Source organism: Ovis aries, chromosome 12 (assembly GCF_016772045.2).
Source record: "Ovis aries strain OAR_USU_Benz2616 breed Rambouillet chromosome 12, ARS-UI_Ramb_v3.0, whole genome shotgun sequence".
NCBI lineage: Eukaryota > Metazoa > Chordata > Mammalia > Artiodactyla > Bovidae > Ovis > Ovis aries.
In genome coordinates this window covers 30,669,607-30,693,429 of record NC_056065.1, presented here as the reverse complement: position 1 = coordinate 30,693,429, position 23,823 = coordinate 30,669,607, and the positions used below count along the sequence as shown (strand labels likewise).

General features: G+C 41.7%; 1 protein-coding gene across 4 annotated transcripts in view; it reads right to left on the bottom strand.

The window, feature by feature from the left end:
- Positions 1-23,823, bottom strand: part of SMYD3 (SET and MYND domain containing 3) — a 770,036-nt gene that overhangs the window by 180,719 nt on the left and 565,494 nt on the right. The window lies entirely within an intron of this gene.

Here is a 23,823-nt window from a genome sequence, read left to right as displayed (position 1 = left end):
TTTTCAGTATCTCCTGGAGTTTGCTTAAACTCATGTTCATTGAGTCAGTGATGCCATCCAACCATCTCATCCTCTGTCGCCCCCTTCTCCTCCTGCACTGACTCTTTCCCAGCATCAGGGTCTTTTCCAATGAGTTGGCTCGTCAAATCAGGTGGCCAAAGTATCGGAGTTTCAGCTTCAGCATCAGTCCTTCCAGTGAATATTCAGGGTTGGTTTCCTTTAGGATTGACTGGTTTGATCTCTGTATTGTCCAAGGGACTCTCAAGAGTCTTCTCCAGCACTAGAGTTTGAAAGCATCAATTCTTAGGCACTCAGCCTTCTTTATGGTCCAGCTATCACATCTGTATATGACTACTGAAAAAATCATAGCTTTGACTATATAGACCTTTGTCGGCAAAGTGACATCTCTGCTTTTTAATAAGCTGTCTAGGTTTGAAGCATGAGCTTTAAAAAGATCTTCCCTGTTGTTGTTTGAGGTTTGACCTTTCTTGGGTAAAGAGGTCATTTATCTTTGTAAACATATAAAACATTTTTGCCTTCTCCAGTTTTCTGTTAATGGCAAAAGAATGGAAGTGAATAAAGTTCTACTGATTCTTGAGACACTAAAAAAATTTAAAAGAAAAAAAAAAAAAAGACAAGCCCTGGGCTAGGGAGAGAGGCTAACTGCTGGACTTGAATCTGGTCCTGACCAAATCTTCCAGTCTATCCCGGCACTGGCCTCTCACACTGCCTTTGAATTTTCCACTCTTAATACCCTGATGTCTCTGTGGGGCAGGCCAATCTTTCTGTCTAGAATTGTCCCCTCTCCTTTTCCCACCTATTGAATGCACTCCCACTGATCCTTTGAGGTCCACCTGAAAAATCTTCCCTCCTGGGAGGCCGTTGGACTTGCCCAGCTGGGAAGTGAGGCCCCTTGGCCAGCACTCCCGCACTGCTATTCACATATCCGCTGCCACAGTCGATGCAGGACATCATGATGAGTTCTGAACACCCAACTTCCAGGAGGGTAGATCTTCCACTTTATCCTTTTTCTCCTCCTGGCTCAGATAGGTCTGATACATTGAGTATGTTCCAAAAATGTCTGCTGAATGAATGATTATGGACTGACTACTTTTAGTGACTCTGTTAGCTTTTGTGACTTCTATATAGAAATGTTCATAAACCAAGGCAATCATCACTGTACAATCAAAAAAAAGTTCTCTTAACATCCTCCACTCTTCCACACTTTTCTCTCTCTCCCCATCTCATTCCTTCCTACAACAAAGTCACTCAGCGAATCACATAGACAGGTTCTGGAACTGTAAGAAGATATGCAGTCAGACCCTGCGCTCAAGGACTCTGAGACCAGCAGGCAAGACAGCTGTATGAACTATATCACACGCGAACTGAACTAATGCCCAGTGGAGGGGTCACTAGCTGGGCTGGGTCAGGTCAGGGAAGGCTCAATGAAGATCAGATGCCAAAAGAGGGACCCGGAACCTGGAATCAAAAGCGCAACTCAAACTTCTTATTCCTTCTGAGACAAAGTGGGAAAATATCAACTTAATCATAAATTCTAAAAATCTGTTTCCTAAGACTGAAGAAAACTGGCATAAATTTAATACCTATACAGACCCCTTTGACTTTAAAAAGTTAAAGGTGGTGACATCTGATAATGGCAGCTATTACAAAGGAAACACCAACAAGTAAAAGGAATAGGGACTTAGGATTTTGCCAAAATACCCACCACATTTCTTTCTTCGCCTCTGATATGTACCTTGTTTTCACTCCATATTGTGGAGAGGAGAAAAAAGGATTTAACTGTTTTCTCTGAAGAACCAGAGAAGGGTATACTTCAATTTAAAAAAAAAAAAAAAAAAGGAAAGAACCAGGAAGGAGATGCAGGAAGAGCAGAATGCAAGGTGTGGGTTCACACCACTGAACCCACAATTTTCCAGCACAGCAAAGCCACAATTAAACCTAAGTGCACTGCTGGAGAGCCAGCTGACGCTTCTGCGGTGCCCTTGGAAGCGCTTCTCACTGGATCTCCTCTACTCTTCCAGTCCACCAGTGAGCCGTGGGTACTGTGGCTTCATTTTAAGGATGAGGAAAAGCAGGCTCAGAGAGATCAGTGCATGTTCTCTGGGACAGATTCACTTGCTCTCACACAGCAGCAAAATGTAGTTCATCTTAGCAGAAAACTTGGTCCTGGAGGAAGTCCCAGACTGGGAGAGGGAGTTCACTGAAAGGTGAGATCTGGAAGGATGGTGTACCAGGGCCTTCAGATATGAGGATTTATTCATTCATTTATTAAGGGCCTTATATGTACCAAAAGCTCAGCTGGTAAAGAATTCGCTTGCAATGAGGGAGACCCTGGTTCGATTCCTGGGTTGGGAAGGTCCCCTGGAGAATTTGATAGGCTACCCACTCCAGTATTCTTGGACTTCCCTAGTGGCTCAGCTGGTAAAGAATCCACATGCAATGTGAGAGACCTGGGTTCGATCACTAGGTTGGGAAAATTCCCTGGAGAAGGGAAAGGTGACCCACTCCAGTATTCTTGCCTGGAGAATTCCTTGGGGTCACTAAGAGTTGGACACAACTGAGCAACCTTCAGTGTGCACCAAAGCACCAGGAGCAAGGAGCAAACGCTACACCTTCCACCATTTTGCCTGGAGATCCCGGTGAAACAAGCAAATAAAAACAAATGTTATGTTTCTCTCCAATTCTGACAAATTTTAGCCTTCCTCAGCCAAAGATTATTTTCCTGACTACTAACTATATTTCTTTATAAGTCACTATGTCAAAATACAAGTTGCAATAATGCAGGGCACCACTCTGATCTGTCAGGTCAATTTAGAAACACATGAGTCCACTGCTCTTCCATGGCCCTGGGAGGCGGTCTGGCCTTCCCATCCCCTGATCATTCACACAAAAGATTGCTGGGGATTACTGAAGACCAGCTGGGAGATGTCAAGTAAAATGGATGGCTTTTGAATTTTCCACTCTCCCACTGTCTGACTGCAGCCCACTGCCTTCACCAAATTAGTGCCACAAAGAGAGGGATGCTCTCTCCCAGAGCAGTCTGGAAAGATCAATCAGCTATAAAAGAGCAAGTGGCTGAAGAAAGAAGGAGAAAATGAGGCCAAGGATAACTCTGGCACATGACTGGCATGGTATCTGCAGGCATTCACACAGGGAGGGATCAGAGACAGAATCTACAAAGAACTCCTTCCCATGTGGTCCTCTCTCTGAAATAACCATGGTCGCTTTCTCTCTTTTCATGAATGCCTTCTGCCTTCCCACTTGATCACATTTAAACATCAGGGAATCTGTATTTTTTATGTGGGATGAAATGTGTTACATTAGGTATGTGCCTGCATTTCTATGGGCTTCCCTGGTGACTAAGTTGGTAAAGAATCTCTGCTTGCAGTATAGGACACCCAGATTCCAACCTTGGCGTCAGGAAGATTCTCCAGAGAAGGAAATGGTAACCCACTGCAGTATTCTTGCCTGGGAAATCCCACAGACAGAGGAGCCTGGTGAGCTACAGTCCATGAGGTCACGAGACCTAGACATGACTTAGCGACTAAACCACCATCACTGCATTTCTACACTATTGGCCAATTAGTTTAGATTAGGAAGAGCCCCAAAATAGAAGACCAGAAATTATCAGAAAGCTATAAACCAGAGGAATTGTGAGGATTAAGTGAGATAATAAATGCAGGCCTCAGAAAGTCTCCCGGCACACAGGAAGCTTAGTGAATAGTATCAAGGTCATTATTACTGCCCAGTTTATTAACTATAAGACAAACTCAATAATTAGTAAGATACACCATCATATACACCACTAGGAAAAAAACACAACCAAACTATGTTAGGTTGTCAGTCATATAAAACAGATTTCAATTTCAGAGGTGTAAAATTATAAAACATATGCAGCTTGGAATGAATAAAATACAACATCACTCCGCAGAACTCCAGGTTCCTGGAAGAACATCAGTTGATCTCGATAAACAACTGGTTTCTGCAGATGTCATGCCATGAGTTTCTGACCTCACGGATCCTCTCCCACCAACAGACTGGGTTGCTCTCCTCGACTCTTACTATCACTCAAAGGTATTCACTACCAAGATGTTTTCACCATCTTCTGAATCTGTCACCACAAAACAGACTATTGTAAGTCACTCAAAACCCAAAGGACAATTGTGATATAAAGTTACATCACTTGAGCCAAGTCAACTGTCTTGCAAATTTAGCTACACTCTGGAGGCTGACCTAACGCACATATGTTCCCAGTATCTTCTTTCAATACTCAGTTAAGCAATGCAATTTCCCCTGGAAAGGAATTTGTTATTTTAAAGCCCAACCTCACATTTTTCCCCCACCTACCATATAGCTCTCTCTAAAGAATCAAGTGAAAGCACTTTTGAGGATAGTTTGGGTGGAGACACTGCAGACAGATTTCAAAGTCACTCATCATTAGCCTGACAAGTCACACAGATAGGAATTGAATGCTCCAGAATCTTAGTTTTCAAGAAGAGTACTGGCCTTCAAGACTACTTAACACATAAGGAAATGAGAAAGATACACAAAGGCATAAATAGAAACCACACAGGACTTGAAGAAAGGAAAGGCGTGTTGTTTCTACAACACCCTTGTCACTTCACTGCCAAAGAGTGGGTAATCTTCTAAAGCCTCAGCCAGAGTTCTTGGTGACCAACAGTGCACTGCATTCCTTGGCTATACAAATATCTGAGAGTGAAACGCCCACTTAATGCTCACCTTATCCTAATGCAAATATACTCTTCAGATATATTTGTAAGAATGCTTCTTCATGACCATAGACAAATCCTAACTATTAAAAATCAGATTATGCTGCCTGTGGTCTGGCCATTCAAACTCCCCACTTTCTTTGCACTGTCCTTTATAATGATCACACTCACAGTTGCCTACACAAAGAAGAGACATCTGAACTTCCTAATTTGTGAGATCCAACAGTCCACCCTCACGATCACAAAAGAGTCAAGTTTTCCCTTGCTTGGGTTATACAATTTTAATTAGTTCTTTAAATGAAAAACAAAATTCCGAAAGATTCTTTCTTTACCTCCAGACTTATTTTGCACATACTCTCTCCTCATTTTCTAGCAACATCTAAATGCAAAACAGAACATATTCACTGAAGGAAACAGAGTTTGATAATTAAAGCAAATAGAACAGAATTTGCATATGTAAGGTTTCCAACTTTGAATTTAGAGACAATGAGTAGAGAATTAATCTGCTGTTTGTGAAAAAAAAAAAATCAGTAAGTTATCAATGGCAGGAAAAGAAATGTTGGTTTCAAAGAATATAACACAGAAATACCCCATGTGAAGATTATTATTACAAAGACAATTTGAAGGGGAAACAATAAACCAAAGCATTATCAGTGAAAGGTAAGTTCACAAAACTGAAATGCAAGGATCATTTTGGGAAATGGAGCAAAAACGAAATAGAAAGGAAAAAGGCATGAAAAGGAGGTTAAGGAAACATAAGTTGACAACAAAAAAGTTACAAGGATAGTAAACCTAAGGATGAGAATTACTGATTTCTAGTATGTATTTGGCTTGTCATGAAGAAAAATAAAAGATTGACAGGAATAGGAACAAAGACTATGATTTTTACATGACTGCCTGGTAATAATTCAGTCCAGTAAGTCAGAGAGTCAATTTTCAGAAGCAGATCAATGAAGATGCAGCTTACAGGTAAATGGGGAGAGTATAGTGTGGTAGGCACTATTGTTACCACTGTTCTAATCTGAGCAGATTGTGATACAGGCTCCCCAGATGCTCCCGCTACTGATTAAAGACAGGTATCTCCCCTCCCCCCCATCGCTTCCACCATGGTGAAGATTCTGTGCAAAAGAAACACTGAAAGTCAACAGGCACTAACCATATGTTTTGTAACATAGTGTAGACAGAGCAAGTTTTATTAAGCTAAAGGCAAACAAAGCATTGGCTACCCACAGCAGCAGAGAGTTGTAAAACTCTTTCTAAAATGAAGAGCCTCAACTTCCCAAATGCCCTACACATGTTGGAGTGTCACATTCCAGCCAATGCCTTTTGAACATAAGCAACTACCCTTCCCTATGCAGGGGTCAGTGCATACCCAGATGATATATCAAGCCAAAGACTAAATATCATTACTGTTAGGAAGGCACTAGAATCAAAACAGAAAGGCAGTTATCAGACAGAATAGGTAGCAATTAGAGGCTGAGCAGGAGGCTGTAGGAACCTAAAACAAAGGAGCTTGGCAAGCATGTAATCATGAAATCCCCCAAAACACCCCAGAAAGTGATAAAAATAAATACCTTTGGGTACAGTGTTTTTATTTCCCGAAAAAGGAATTCAAGACAGTTAGACCTCTTTGGTCCAGTGTATTTGGAGAAAGAAACAAAGTAAGGTGAGATGTTTTTCTTCTGTACTTGAATTTACTATAATTGGGAAACTTGTCTACACTGACATGCTGGACTCCAACTATATAAAATCTTTAAATAAACTAAAAATATTTTTCAGGATGTTATTCTGAGGAGAGGCAGTAGGGATAGAAAATGTCAGGAACACAAGCTTACATGTAGGGTTCAGTATTCCAGAATGAACAGCAAAAATAACAAAAACCTGACTCAGTGGAGATGAATCTGAGTAAACCCAGGAAGATGGTGAAGGCCAGAGAGGACCTGATGCGCTGCAGTCCATGGGGTCACAGAGTCAGACATGACTTTGTGACTGAACAACAGTAAATAATATGAAGTATATTATGTGATTAGTTTTGGGCCTGTTCTTCAACTACAGTACTACATAGCATAAATGAAGCCTAGAAGCTCAACATCAAGTTAAGGTTAAAATGTGTTTAGTAAGTTGCACCTACTAAGGCCCCTAGAACTTCAGAAAGATTTTCGACAATGATTTTCGTTGAAATTTTAAGAGATTTTTCCTGTTTAACTTTTTTGAAACACAATAATCCTCTTTACCTTGAATAATTAAAAATAAAACAGCTAATGGATGGAATGAGTGAGTGAGTGAGTGAAGTCACTCCATCGTATCCGACTCTTCACGACCCCATGGACTGCAGCCCACCAGGCTCCTCTGTCCATGGGATTTTCCAGGCAAGAATACTGGAGTGGGGTGCCATTTCCTTCTCCATAGGATCTTGCAGACCCAGGGTTAGAATTCAGGTCTCCCGCATTGCAGGCAGACTCTTTACCATCTGAGCCACCAGGGAAGCCCAATGGATGTAATACTTTTAAGTGAAAAGAAACTAAAAAAAGGTAGCACACGAGGTGGCACATGTTCAGGCACTGATGTGATTAAATTGGAGATAAGTGATCAAACCCTGAGCTATCAACACTGTAATTAGGAAAAGTATATTTCTCCTTAGTCTTTACCCATTTACCCCAGTATAAATATTTGTTGCAAATATTGCTAATCTTCCCCAGATAAACGTTTTAAAGATGTTAGGTAAAATGCAGTTGGTAATGCCTTTCCTGAGTTGCTTGTTATGTGGCAATTGAAATACAAGGATGCAGATCAGGATAGGACTGATGCAGGAGTCAATGGAAGTTCAGTTCAGTCGCTCAGTCGTGTCCGATTCTTTGCGACCCCATGAATCGCAGCACACCAGGCCTCCATGTCCATCACCAACTCCCAGAGTTCATGGCCATCCAGTCAGTGATGCCATCCAGCCATCTCATCCTCTGTTGTCCCCTTCTCCTCCTGCCCCCAATCCCTCCCAGCATCAGAGTCTTTTCCAATGAGTCAACTCTTCGCATGAGGTGGCCAAAATACTGGAGCTTCAGCTTCAGCATCAGTCCTTCCAAAGAACACCCAGGACTGATCTCCTTTAGAATGGACTGGTTGGATCTCCTTGCAGTCCAAGGGACTCTCAAGAGTCTTCTCCAACACCACAGTTCCAAAGCATCAATTCTTCCACTCGCAGCTTTCTTCACAGTCCAACTCTCACATCCATACATGACCACTGGAAAAACGATAGCGTTGACTAGACAGACCTTTGGTGGCAAAGTAATGTCTCTGCTTTTGAATATGCTATCTAGGTTGGTCATAACTTTCCTTCCAAGGAGTAAGCGTCTTTTAATTTCAATACAGTCAGCAAAAACAAGACCAGGAGCTTACTGTGGCTCAGATCATGAACTCCTTGTTGCCAAATTCAGACTTAAATAGAAAAGTAGGGAAAACCACTAGACCATTCAGGTATGACCTAAATCAAATTCCTTATGATTATACAATGGAAGTGAGAAATAGATTTAAGGGACTAGATCTGATAGATAGAGTGCCTGATGAACTACGGATGGAGGTTCGTGACATTGTAAAAGAGACAGGGACCAAGACCATCCCCACGGAAAAGAAATGCAAAAACACAAAATGGCTGTCTGGGGAGGCCTTACAAATAGCTGTGAAAATAAGAGAGGCAAAAAGCAAAGGAGAAAAGGAAAGATATAAGCATCTGAATGCAGAGTTCCAAAGAAGAGCAAGGAGAGATAAGAAAGGCTTCCTCAGCGATCAAAGCAAAGAAATAGAGGAAAACAACAGAATGGGAAAGACTAGAGATCTCTTCAAGAAAATTAGAGTCAATATAAAACCGGGACAAAAAGGTAAGATAAAGAAAGTGGTGGATCGTTCGTAATTCAATTACCAATCAGGTCATACCTCTGTGTCAGCTCTCACATTCATCCCTTTCTTTCCATTTCCACTACTTCTTACACCTTCATCTTTTGCTTGCAACTTTCCAAGGTAGGCTCTCTGCGAACTCTCCCATTCCCTGCATCTTTTTCCAATCCATTCTTCAAAATGCTACCAGATAAAGAGAAATCTGAGATCCACTGAGTAGTTGCAGAATAAAGACACAATTCTTTAGCATGACATTAAAGGTCCCGAGTCTAGCCACATCCTTTCTTCCCTCTGCATCCAGCACTAACTGTAAGTTTCAGTTACACTAGCCTTGTTGTCATCCTCAGCCATGTCCTGTACTCAAGAGATGTTACATTTTTGTTTAGAGCGTTTCCTCTTTATTTTTTAATAATTTTATTTATTTATTACTTATTTTTGGTTTGCTTGTTGTGTGTGTGTGTGCTGGGTCTTCACTGCTGCACAGGTTTTTCTCCTTGTGGCGGGCGGGGGCTACTGTCCAGCTGTGAAATGCAGGCTTCTCACCGTGGTGGCTTCTCTTACTGCAGAGCACGGCCTCTAGGGCACTTGGGCTTCAGTCCTTGTGGCTTCTGGGCTCTAGAGCACACGGCTCAATGGTTGTGGCCCAGGGCTTTTTTCCCTGGGGCATGTGGGATCTTCCCGGATCAGGGATCAAACCAGTGTCTCCTGCGCTGGCAGGCAGATTCTTTACACCTGGGCCACTGGGGGAAACCCTACAGTATCTCCTCTTTAAAAAAATTCGTCCCTCATGATCTGTGTTGCTCATAATTTTATTCACCCTGCAAGATCCAGCTTATATGACACCTCCTTTAAGAAGCTTTCCTATAATCTATCAATTTTATTTCTCTATACTCTCATAGCACTTTACTCATATGGCACCTATCATATTCTACTTTGAATTGAAACTGTGTAATTGAAATTATGTAAAAATTAGTCTCTACACGGGACTATAAGCAACTGAACACCACAAGTCATCTCTCTCAAGCACTTTGTGGCATTTATTTGCTAATCTGTCTTTTCTATTTCAATAAACCGTAAATTTCTTGAGGTCATGATCCACACCTCCCTCTAAAAATATTTTAAGTAAAAATTAAATATGTATCAAAAATATGATACTTAATATAAATGTATGTCAAGGTTCCATTTACTCACTAAATAAACAGAAATTAACCCGCGTTTCCTGTATGGGTGGAACAGTACAATATCCTTTGTGCTTCTCCCATCTCATTCCCTCTCCATCTTCCTGAGATTATCACTGTCTTAATTTTGTGTAACTTATTCCCTTGTTTTTATGATAGTCTTATCCCATATGCATGTATCCCTAAACAACAATGTTTATTTTTCATGCTTTTGGTTTCTTATGAATGGAATCATACTGATTTATTACTGTGTTGCAAACTTATATGTGTTTGGTTTTTGGATCAACATTATGCTAAGATTCACATATGTTAATGTGTGTAGCTATAGTTTATTCATTTTCACTACCTAAGACAACCTCCTGCAAAGGAGCTCTGGGAGGCACATACAAGGAAAATGTCCATAGAAACATTTATAAATGTAAAAACTGCAATTGACCCTAATGTTTCTTATCAGGAGGATATGTAAACAAATCAACATATCTTCCACACTTGTGCTTTTACTAATGTGTCTGGCACACAGTAAGTCTCCATAAGTATTTCTTTAAATAGATAAATGGGTTTAAGGAAAAACAACAACTGATTCACCATGGCCTCCCCCTGCAAGCCCAACACACAACACACACTCACATGCTCAGCAAATATCTGAGACATTTATTCACAAAATCAGGTTAGCCCCTAAGGATGGCACTGGACAGGTACTCAGATAAACTGACAGCTTAGATAAACTGCACCGAGCAAGTGAGAGAACAAAGTGGAAACTGCAATGTGGCAATCCCTGGTGGCTCAGTGGTGAAGAATCTGCCTGCCAAGCTGGAGACCCAGGTTTGATCCCTGGGTCGGGAAGACCCCCTGGAGGAGGGCATGGCAACCACTTCAGTACTCTTGCCTGGAGAATCCCATGGACAGAGGAGCCTGGTGGGCTACAGCCCATGGGGTTCCAAAGAGTCAGACACAACTGAGCGAGTAAACAACAGTGCCTACCACAAGCTGGGTGGATGGAGTGTTACACTTGACAGTGTTAATTCTACCTGCTTACTTCTGAGGCCTTACAAACCACTGTGGCTCAAAGGCACCCTCCTCGCTGTCTGCAACCCACCCTCTCCCCCACACTTCCTCATCTCCTTTGCTACTCTCTTCTTCTGAATGAATTTGCTCCGCTACACCTGGGAAGGATTAGGGATGGTGGTAAGAACTGACCTTTGAATTTCCATTCTCTGCCTACCCATCTCAAGCTCTGACTTGCTCTAGTGATAACTACATTCTCTGAGGCAATGATCTGTCTCTCACTGTGTCACCATTTGAACACTGCAGACCCATTTTCAGGCAGTTGAACTACCCTGCCTTTTGCCTTTTTAACATATTTGATGTCAGCTCTTCAGCAAAACCTAGAAAAAATGATCACCATCCCAGCATGCTATTTGTCTATTTCTCATTTTCCTGAAATAGAAACTAATTCTCAGGATAACACTGCCGGTGGAGATGCAGGGGAAGACAAATTACATCAAACCAAATAAGTATATGTTTATCTGCAGCACTAGTCAATTTACTTTCAAAAGAATTGGTGTAGAAAATGATGAAAAGGGATTAAATTCAAAGATAAAGAAAAGACTGTCAACTACAGACAAGTTTTTCCATGAAACTGAGTATTATTCATAGAAGTTCATCTCACTTTGAGTTTTGCTGTCATCATTTAACATGGTCATAATTTAGATCTGATTATTTAGCCAAAAAAAAAAAAAAAAAAAGGCAGGGGGCTGCTATGGAAAGGAAGGAAGGAAGGAAGGGGAAAAGTCATTATTCTGACACAGCAAAGATACAAATACAAAGCCACACACATCACCCTTTCCTTCACTTCCGTTTCATCATTAAACCTCTCCTCACCTGCTTTCCCATGGCTCCGCTAGTCTCATTTCCTCTTCCGTCTCCCTTGCCTCTCTTGATAAAGATCCTTGGACAGGGCTAGAGAGTAGCCAGTCCTTACTTTTTAACTTCAAGTTTTCTCCAGGCAAGGCTTTTCCTTTCTAATTTGAGTTTCCATTTCACTGCAAATAATTCAACTCTTCCTTTTACACTCTGGGTCTTTCTTAGGATGGCTATATTTCTTGCACGTGCTTTTAGCTAAAGTATATCCTCTGCTCCAGACATATTGCTACCACACTTGAGTAGGTTCAGAATCCTTCTTCAAACAAAATATATCTATCATAGAAACACTGTCTCCTCCACATACTTCAATCAAATCCAGTAGCTTCCCTGACCTTTTCGTCTGACTCTCTCAGAAATGCTCATCATCTCACCCTCTTAGTTAGCCTGCTAAAAGCAGGATATCTGGAAAAATCATAACTTACCTTTCTAATCACTTTCTCTCTCAAAGCCTTAGGAAGTAATAAGGGCAATCTTTACTATGGATTTAATTTCACTCCATAATGCAGAAATGTGTGGTTAGGTAAAAATGACAGGATTTTTGCCAAAAAACAAAACAAAAACAAGACAGTCTAAAGTTAAGAGTTTACAACAGCCAAGGTAGGGCCTCTGGGTGTAATTATTACAGAGACTTTAGGAAAAGAGGAGAAAGATTTTAATAGCTACAGTGAGTCAGGAACTTTGTGAGGTGCTTTCACGTGCCCTTTTATCTAAACAAAAGTTGGGAAAAATTACTACCACCCTCAATTTACAGATGAAGAAACTAACGCTTAGAATGGCCTCATACTGGCGTCAGGATTTGAACCTACAGTTTTCTGATCATCATGCTCCGAAGCAGGACAAGTTAAATTTGAAGGCATCTTAAGGGGCCTCAGATGCTAAAGAATCTGCCTGCAACGCAGGAGACCGGGGTTCGATCCCTGGGTCAGGAAGACCCCCTGGAGAAGGAAATGGCAACCCACTCCAGTATTCTTGCCTAGCAAATTTCATGGACAGAGGAGCTGGCAGGCTACAGGGGGGTCGCAAAGAGTTGGACACAACGAGTGACTTTCACTAAGAGGGGCGAAGGCTATAAAACACTCTTCTGACAACACAGCTGCACGCGATGTAGGCGGCTGCATCTTACTCCTGCGTCCTTTCCTCACCTCCTCTCCCCTCACTTGCCATGAATCTCCCTACGTCCAGCAGTACAGATCATCACACTCATCTCTAAAGTGATGCGCTAAAGAATGATTCTGAGCCTTTCCACAGGTTCTTCCCTTTGTCTGAGATGCCCCCTCTTCTTTCTTCATCTATGTATCTACTTACTCCAAAACCCAGCTCAAGGGTCACCTCCTTCAAGCAGCTTTTCCTCACCTGGTTCCAGCCTGATTTAGACGTTTCTCCTGCACAGCAAAGCACATACCCCTCCAGAGTACTTATCCTGCTGGCTCCTCATTACTCGCTTATTTGACGGTTTCCCCTACTAAGCTCCTGGAGGGCAGGAGACACATTTTATTTCACTTTGTATTACTAAAAAATAGAAAGTGCTTGATACATCACGGAAGAAAACTGGGACAAATGGACAGAAATCAGAGGGTAGTCTAACTGGGATCGCCATACAGAAAATCTTTAAGAGCTGGACTGTCTATCTCATGAGCCAGTGTTCAAGTAGGAGCCAGATAATAACCCATCAGGGTGGTAAAGAACTAACATCAAGCGAGGAGTGGTACAGATGACATAACACACCCATTCTAGCTCAGATGTTCTGTGGTTCCTGACAACTCCTGACCAAATTTCTGTGACGAAGATGAGCCAGCATCTCAGAAGGTACCATGGCATAATAACAAGCAGACAGATACAGGAGTCAGAAAACCTGGGTCCTAGCCCTGACTCCATTGTGCGACTTTAGGGAGATACATACATTTCCCATTTATAAAATCAAAGGTGAAAAGAGAATCGGGTGACTGCAGTCAACTGATGGCCTGGAAAATGTCCTCCCACTCTAAGAAAGGCTGTTTGTTTTCCCATCACTTACTGTGTTCTGAGCAACATACTAGGCTCCCCTGGTGGCTCAGTGCTAAAGAGCCCACCTGCCAATGCAGGAGACCGGGGTTCGATCCCTGGGTGGGGAAGACCCCCTGGAGAAGGAAATGGCAACCCACTCCAGTACTCTTGCCTGGAAAATCCCATGGACAGAGGAGCCTGGCAGGCTATAATCCACGGGATCGCAAAAGAGTCAGACACGACTTAGCAGCTAAACAACAACATGCAACATGCTACTGCCCAAAGCCCCCTACTCATTATCTTGCACCAACACTTTTTCCTCTGTCTGATGGCTCTTTCTAAACAATAAGGTACGACATGAACAAAAAACTGAGTAAAATCTACATATTCTGCTTGAGAGCACTGGACAGGATGACTTCTGGGGGGAAAAAGCTAATAAAACAAGTGAACGCAGGTAAAATCCAAGTCCAAGGGGAAATGGGTATTAGCTTACAGAATTTAATCTGTTGCACTACAGTAGACACTTAGTATTCATGGGTTTTACAATTGCATATGTGATGCTGAGGGTACATGATATGCAATCATTTGCAATTTTATTGAGAAAGATATTTGAATTCTCCTTGCTGTAAGCCTGATGTCCACAGGAGAAGGTCCATTACCTAGTGACTGATTCCTGGGCTCTGTTATTCTTGGCTGTTCGTAATGAAAGCAGAAACTTGGGCAAAATGGAAAAAACTTTTTTTTTTTCCTGCCTGAAAATGATCCTGCTAACATGAAAACCAACTGACCGATGTTGGTGATAGAAGTGAATCAGTCTAAACAACAGCCATGTAGTAATTTTATAAATTACTTTAATCCTGATTTTATGGAATCATTACATATCTGGGTTGCTTAACTTTCTCTATTATACTTTACATTTTTCAGGAAGAGAAAAAGGGAAAATTACATGTTATATGGCATTTTTACATTTGGAGATTTGTAGCTGCCCCAAGACACAGTCCATGTGAATGCCAAAGGTCTCCTGGATGGTATTTAGCCCCTTAAAACGGCAACAATAAGAAAAAAAAAATTCCCCTTAAAAATACACTCAGTTTGGTGAAATGCTACCAGATGGCTTTGAAAATTACTGAGGGAAGGCAGAGTTAGATAAGATGCAAGATGTTTGTAGGTATCTAAGAAGAACTGAAGATACTCACAAACTAGGATTCATTACGTGCTCAGTTGCTTCAGTCATGTCCAACTCTGTGTGACCCTATGGACTACAGCCTGCCATGCTTCTCTGTCCACGGGATTCTCCAGGCAAGAATACTGGAGTGGGTTGCCATGCCCTCCTCCAGGGGATCTTCATGACCCAGGGATTGAACAAGCATCTCTTCAAGTCTACCTGCATTGGTAGGCGGGTTCTTTACCACAGCGCCACCTGGGAAGGGTTCATTATCCACTCAGGTTTCTCTCAGGCCCTACACGAAGAAGGTTCTCATGCTTCTCTGCAGAGATGCACAGGCTCATTTCCAACCGAGTCAACCCTCACTCCTAAGAACATAATTTTCAACCAAACAATTTTCTGGAGCTTTCCACTTTCCCCACATCAGCTGGCTAAGAAAAGCTATCTGGGTTATAACTTCATTTTTAAAGGGGATGAGTCTTTAGAGAACACTTCATCTTGTCAGCATTCTGGATCTAAATTTCCTTCTCATCCTTCCATCCTACAGCTCTCAGCTTGCATAAGACACAAAGCAAGACACACAGCTGTGAGCATCCGAGATGGCCAAGGAGGGCAAGGTGGACAAGTCACTAATCAGCTATCCAAACTGGACCCTTGAACAGAGGAATCACCCTTCTCTTCTACCTGATATTTCTGGGAGGGTTTATGGCAGTAATGGAAAATTTACATGCTGTCATATGATCCCACCATTTTTCCCCCTCCCCCCTCTAGCTCTGAATGATGTTCTAGCTGTTAAAATGCCTGACCTATTGTAGTGGTTTGAACATTGCACCCTCAGAACTCCCGGAGCCAAGAAGAGAGAGGAGGGAGACCTACAGGTCTTTTTCCCCTAAATTCATTTTACCAACACTAACGGGGCTTCCCGGGCTTCCCTCATAGCTCAGTCAGGAAAGAATCTGCCTGCAATGTAGGAGACCTGGGTTGGATTCCTGCATCGGGAAGATCCCCTGGAGAAGGAAATGGTAACCCTCTCCAGTATTCTTGCCCAGAGAATCCCACGGACAGAGGAGCCTGGCAGGCTGCAGTACTTGGGGTCGCAAAAGAGTCAGATATGACTTAGCAACTAAACCACCACCACCAACAGGGATCCCCAGGTGGAATAGTGGTAAAGAATCTACCTACCATTGCAAGAGACAAAAGAGACGTGGGTTTGATCCCTGGGTCAGGAAGATTCCCTGGAGAGGGAAACGGCAATCCACTTCAGTATTCCTGCCTGGAAAAGACAGGACACGGACAGAGGAGTCTGGCGGTCTACAGTCCATGGGTTCGCAAAGAATTGGGCATGACTGAGCACAGACAGGGCAGAATCTTTATAATGAGAATGCCTTTTTTTAGCTGGAGGATAATTGCTTTATACTGTTGTGGTGGTCTCTGTTATATATCAAGGCCTCCCATTCCCCCGCCCCATGTCATCACAGAGCACCAGGCTGAGCTTTCTGTGCTTAAATCCAGTAGCTTCCCACTAGTTATCTATTTTACACGTGATAATGTATACATGTCAATAAAGCAAGGATGTCTACCTGTTTTCCTCAGGGACATAACCCTGTGCTTAAAATAGAGCCTAGAATATAGTAACATATTCAATGAAAACTTCTGAATGTGCAAATGAAAGGATGGATGAATCATAGACTTAAGACAGCCAAGCACTGTTCTGTCTTCATAGCCACCCTCGGAAGCAGGGACAGTGGTCACCCTCCTTTTGCAGGCGAGGCACCTAAGCAGTGCAACGGTGGAGTCTCTCTCCTACACGACACCACACTACACAGCCTCCCATGTGGGCCAGTAGCTGCTCTCATCTACTTCACATAAGGCATTTCCCAACACTTGACTAAAGAAAGTCAAGTGGAAGACTTTTTGGGTGGGAGAAAAGAAGAAATGCTTCAAAACCACTGACTTCGTGGTGAGATGCAAGTTACAAATCTCACTTTTTGCTGTTTTTACCACTACCTTTGGGACTTCAAGCAAGTGGCTGACTTTCTCACTGTTTCACGTTCCCTCATCTCTCTTTCTCACTTACCTTGCAAGGTTACTCTACACAAAATGATTAGAGAATCCTGGTGTTGTCAGAAATACAATTTTGCTAACATTGATTCCAGAACTGTGAGACAAGGGGAAGGACTAGGTGATCACAACACTCTTTCTAAAGTTCAGTGCCTCCGTGAGTGCAGGGCCGTCCACATGGTTATTTTATTCCTGAATATCCTTTCTGTCTGAACAAGCCATATGGCTTTCGGTTCGGTTGCCAGGCAGCCTGGCCAAGCTCCTATCAACATGTCAAGTAGATGAGGTGGAGGGGAAGGAGAAACAGAACCCTGCGTGTTGGTTGTGCTGAACGGTATAGAGAAAACAGAGACACAAAATCTTGGGCTAAGGTTTGACCTCAACAGCTGCAAAACCAATCATCTCAGTGTTTCATTAGGTTTCTAAAAACATCCATGGGAGCAAAAAAAAATCACAGTAGCCCTTAATATATAATAATGCCTCTCATGGGCTTACTTCTGGTATGATGTTTTAAATATGTGACAAAACCCAAAAAGCTACAGTTTCAGATCTTGCCAGAAACTGGGATTTTACTTTAAATGTACAAGAGTCACAGGGGGCTTACTGGATAAGACATGAAGTCCTTCTTTATAAATTCTTATAAGACTAGAAACCATGGCATGCCTATGCAGGTCCAGCTACTGGCATTTTGTTCAGGAAAATAAAATGGTCCAAAACCCTGTTTTAAAAATCGGATGAGACTTCCAGTTTCCAGCTCAGCATGTAAGGAGCTTAGAGGTTGCCACTCCATCCTAACAGCAAGTAAAAAGCTGAACAAATGAAAATTAAATGATTCTGCTGAAAACTCTCAGAGAAGTGAGGTCATAGGGCAGACAGCTGCCCCCAAACTGGAAAGATAGATACAGAGAATCACAACCTAAGGCAAACAGAAACCCTCAAGCAGAAACCTTCATGAAAACCAGTGCTGGCACAGGAAAACCCAAACGGTAATTGATAAATTGCTGGAAGCTCAGTGTGGACAAATCTAAGCATGAAAAACTCTAGTGGGACTCAGGGGTAGAGGACCCCACACCTTTGTGAGTTTTACCTCCCAGAGCTCGACCAGAGCCTCACAGTGAGTACTTGAGAAAAATCTTTTCATGTTTCCGGCAGAGGGAGGGGAAAAGGAACCATTTTGATAAACACCACAGAATTCTGTTCTTTACAAGGCCTGGCCTTGGGAGAAACTATTTACCAGAACCTATCCTGCTGGGGTTTTATCAGAGAATAAATGACCTCAGGAAGGGAAATATCCTACTCCAACTTGGCTGAATGATTCAGCCATCTTGTTCCACCTGAAAGAGGGGATAAAATTGAAGAGCACTGGTGAGGTCCACAGCCCAGGGTACCTGCTCACCAAAAGGCTGAGACCTAATCACAGGGCTACAGGGACTTTCCTGATGGTGCAGTGGATAAGAATCCGCCTATAAATGCAGTGGACACAGGTTCGCTCCTTGGTCTGGGAAGATCCCACATGCCTCAGAGCAGTTAAGCCTGTGTGCCACAACTACCGAAGCCCGCACTGCAGAGCTTGTGCCCTGCAACAGGAGGAGCCACCACAATGAGAAGCCCGTGCACCACAATGAAGACTCTGCAACCAGAAGTAAACAAATCATTTTTAAAAATCACAGGGCTACAGAACACTTCCCAGTGCCTCAGACTTTATGAAAGGTCTATTTACAGCAGTTCCTTTTATCCACTACTTCACATCAACATTTCAACAAAAAATGACAAGGCATAATAAAAAGCAAAAAAAAAAAAAAACACTGCTTGAACAGACTGAACAGTATCAGAGCACAAATCAGGTATGGTAGCAATTTTGGAATTATCAGACTAGGAATTTCAAAATATTGATTAATATGTTAAGGGCTTTAATGGGAAATGTAGATAACATGCAAGAATAGATGGATATTGCAAGCAGAGAGATGGAAACTAAGAAAGAATCAAAAAAGAATGCTAGGGATTAAAACCAATGTAACAGAAAGGAAGAATGCCTTTGACGGACATAACTAAGAAAAAAATATTTCTGAACATGAGGCTATGACACAAGAACCTTCCAAAATGGAAAAGCAAAGGGGAGAAATAGAATAGAATATCCAAGAATTATGGGGCAACCATAAAAGGTATAACATATGTGAGATGGGAACACCAGGAGAAGAAAGAAAGACACAGAAGCAATATTTGAAGCAATAATGACTGAGAATTTCCCCAAAATTAAATGTCAAACACCAAACCACAGCTCCAGAAGCTCAAAGAGCCCAAGCAGGACAAATGTCCAAAATACCTACTCCTAAAGGTATCACATCTAAGCTTCAGAAATCGAAGATAAAGGGAAAAAAAAAAACAAAGTTGAAAGAATCAGAAGAGAAAAGAATCTTACCTATAGAAGAATAAGGAAAAGAACTCACTTGACTTCTCAGAAACCATGCAAGTAAGATAGTGAAGTGAAATACTTAAAATATTGAGAGGGGGGGGAAAAAAGCACCAACCTAGAATTTTGTTCTTTATGAAATTAGCCTTCAAAAGTGAAGGAGAAATCAAGGCTCTCTCAGACAAAGAAAAATTAACGGGATGTGTTTCCAGTAGACCCATCTTACAAGAAACATTAGTTCTCACAGAAAAGGAAAATGATATACGTTGGAAATTCAGATCTATGTGAAAAAGGAAAAGCACTGAAGAAAGAATAGGTGACGGTAAAATAAAATTTTAAAAACCCCCTTTTATCTTTCTTATTTTTAATTATTTAACAAAAGCTTGTTCAAAAATAGCAACAATATGTTCAATTATATATATATATGCTTATATATAAATGATATGAATGACAACAATTACCACAAGGAACAGGAAGGAAAAAAAAGATTATTTTGTTATTATAAGCTACACATACTACCCATGAAATAGTATAGAGTTATTTGAAAGCGGACTTGGATTGGTTGTAAATGTACATTGCAAACTCTAGGGTAACTTTAAAAGACATTTAATGGATATGCTAAGAGGAGAGAAAATAGAATCATATAAAATGCAGCTTTATTTATAACTGCCAAAACCTGAAAGCAACCAAGATGTCTTTTGGTAGGTGAGTGAATAAACAAATTGTGGTTTATCCAGAAAAGAAAATATTCAGTGCTAAAAAGAAATGAGCTATCAAGTCACGAAAGACAGGGAGGAAAGGTAAATGTGTATTACTTGCTAAGTGATGAAGCCAATTTGAAAAAGCAACATGATGATTTCAGCTATGACATTTTGGAAAACGCAGAACTATGGAGACAATAAAAAGATCGGTGTGGCCAGAGGCTAATGGGGAGGGAAGGATGAACGGGCAGAACGCAGAGCGTTTTGAGGGCAGTGAATCTACCCCGTGTGATGCTACACTGGTGGATCCATGCTATTACACATCTGTGCAGACCTAGAGAGCGCACAACACTGAGAGTGAGCCCTAAGGATGTGTCCGTGCGGGGCCACTGACTGCAACACGTGTACTACTGCGGAGCGGATGCTAGTCGTGGGCGAGGTTGGGCTCGAGTGGGGATGATGGGTATACAAAAACCTACACCTTCTCTACAATTTTTCCATGAACCTAAAATTGCTCTAAAAAAATAGTTTATCAGGAGCACATTCACTAAATCTTGACAACCATTTTTCTCTTTCTTCTTTATCACAATTATTATTTTTCCTGCATTATATAGCTGTTTTTAGCATGAAAATAATATATACACATTAAACAAAATGTGAAAAATAAAGAAAAAAAAAATCACTGAGAGTTTTCCAACTGGGAACTACAATTACAGGTTGTTTCCTCGTAACCTTTTTTCTAAGCACAGATTTTTTTTTTTTCTTTAAATTCTGCTTAAACCTGACTGCTAAGGATCTAACCCTGGGGAAACAAACTTTTTAGTTAATCTAGCATCCCTATTTCCTCCTCACCCTCAAAACCTATCCTGCACCTGGGGTCTGGGGCTTGCTCTAGAAGCCATAACTGTGTGCATGAGGGGGTACCACCCTGGGTTGTAGGGAGACAGGGGAGGATCTTATGTAGTCTCTCGAACACTGCTTCTCTTTCAAGCTCTCCAAATCAACTCATCCTTCTCAGCACCCGGCTTCTTCAATTTCTGAGCGTTTCCTGAGTTCTGCAGGAAATCTGCCTGCTTCTCTTTGGCAGCCATTACTGCAGGCACTGGGCCTCACAAAACTCTGCCCTATGCATGTAGCCATCAGACCTCCGACGGCTCTCTGTCTCCACTGCTGGTAGACTGGTGGTGTAGGTGACTGTTGGTCTCATCAGTTCTATTTCTCATTCTCCTTTTCACTGTCAAGCGATGAATGGTATTTGAGAGAATGAAGAGGATGAAAGGTTTTTATTCCATCATAATTCTTATACAGTACCCTAGTACTATATTCTCTGTATTATTATCGCTCTTTATTTCACTGTTAGGAATATACCCATTTCAAAAATGACTGAATGTTTCTGGAAGTCTTTTTTGTGTATTTGTTTTTAAAATTAGGAATGAGTTGTAAGATCAATGAACTGGAAAGAAGTTCGAAATTCTGAACACAATTTCCATAGGTGAAACTTCCTCTATCAACTCCTGAGATAATGCCAGGCATGTAGCTGGTGATCAATACCTGTTGAGTGATTACGGAGAAGCTGTCTGGGGGAAGGTCGATAGCATACATAGCGGCATTTATGGAAACCTGGGCTTGTCCCTGGAAGAAAATCTGCTATACTGTGAATTGTTTCAGTTTGAGAAGCAAGAAAGGTTGGCCTGTGACCACATCTGGTATCTATATGTACCTACTACGAAGGGTGTTGAAGCATCTGTAACACAGACTTAGTTCATCTGGTGGGCTCACCAATGACCTGCTTACTGTGTGACACAGACTTCCTGGGGCCCTCAGACCAGGGCCAGGCACAATTCAAGAATTTCTTCTTAATTAAAGCAACAGAGATCAAAGCCCTAAACAGAGTGGTAACGACAGAGCACTAAATGCAAAGTAAATGCATCATTCCTTGAATAATTCCATTTGTGACTAACTCAGCCACATGGCCATAGAAGAAATCATTTCGGCGGAATGGTTGGTACAAGGCAACAGGCAGGAAGAATAGCATGAATTCATGTCTTCATATTTCCACTGCTTATGCCTCACTTTGAGGGAATGTTTCATTTTTAAGCACCCACCTTGTGGCTTAAGGGTGTTTCTTAACTCCCCCTAAACCTTGCATTCTGAACCAGTAGAGTGCAGTATATATTCATACCTCTGGGAAACATCTGTGACAAAGTTAATGTTTCCTGAACTCAATAAATGAAAACCCAGACTTCTCAAGCTCCTTAACAGTTTCTATGGAAAAGGTCACTTCTTCCTCAGTCTATTTCAGCACTGCTCCAATCTACGCACTGCTGTCAGAACAATCTTAGAACACAACTCTGAGCACTTTAATCCTCTCTTCAGAGATGGCTTTCCTCCGCTTCCCAGGTCCTGGCCTAAAACCCTCACCTCTTGATGCCACTCAGATCTCCCCAAAATGAACTACTCTTCATTCTCTGACTAAGCCTGCACCTTTCTCACCTTTGCGCCTTAGCCACACTGTGTCTTCTGCCTGAAATGCCCTTCATCAGACAGCTGAAATGGCAATCCTCCTTCGAGGCTCCCACTCCTTTTTTAAGAAGGAATAGTTAGAACTTTTCATTTCACCAAAATCATTCAGAACTTGCATTACACTCAAAAAGGTCACTATTCAAAGCGGAGGGTGAAAATCATTCAAGGCCAAACAACTTTTGTTACCAAAACATGTTGCACAAACTGCTATGGGGCAAAGCAGAAGGGATGGATTCTGAAGTCAGATATATGTGGCTTTATATCCTGGCTGACATCTTTTAATCTCTCGTGACCTTGTTTAAGTGAATCAACCTTTCTGAAACTGAGTTTTCTCCCCTGTAAAACAGACATAATGATCCATGTTGTCACAAATGTAGGTGTTAGACACAAAACACACATTTCCCATGTTCTAATGAATAATTCTATGCTGCCCATGTCCCTCCTATGTTGTAAGTTTGGGTCTCTTCAGGTTTCTTTCTTTTGCTGGTCACTATAGAGGCTTAGTTCCCAGGGCTAGTGGAAGATGTCTCCACAGACTGTTAAGGAAATGTTCCCTCTCCCCATCCCTGATCACAAGGGAAGATAATAATATTCTCCATCAGAAAACTGAGACTTCCAGACTTCGGGGACTTCTACTGTGTCCTGTAAAAACAACCTCTAAAAACATGCAATTTTGATTGTTTTCTCAATTTTTGATGGTTTTGATTATTTGATTGTTAATAATGGGTTACCCTCATAATACTATGGAAATGAACCTCTCATCTTCCCCCAAATATAAGTACTTGTGAATTCTCTTCATTAAGTCATAAGGGGAGGCAAGATGAAATAAGAGTAGATCTGCCGCAGTTCTCATTTCAACTAAAACATTGAGAGCCTGGGATGACGTTAACATGAAGTTAAAATTAACATGGAGTCACTGTGAAAATAATCTCAATAATTCATTAATACTATTCAGCAGATAGGACATAACAAAACATAGCAATAATGTAACAACTGCAACCATCTCTTCTAGCAGTAAAGATGATGACAGAGCTTATTTTAGCACACACACTTTCAAGGCCTCCGCCAAAACCTCTCTCTACTACGCTGAGGAAAAGCACAAGCAAAGCTCTCATGTCTGAATCAGCCGGGCTTCTCAGCCAGGGTATGTGCCTGACCCTGTTTTCCCTGCTGACTTTGCCATCCTGTCATAAATCTGTCAGCGCGAGCCCAGAAACATACTCCGTTCATTTACTTAATA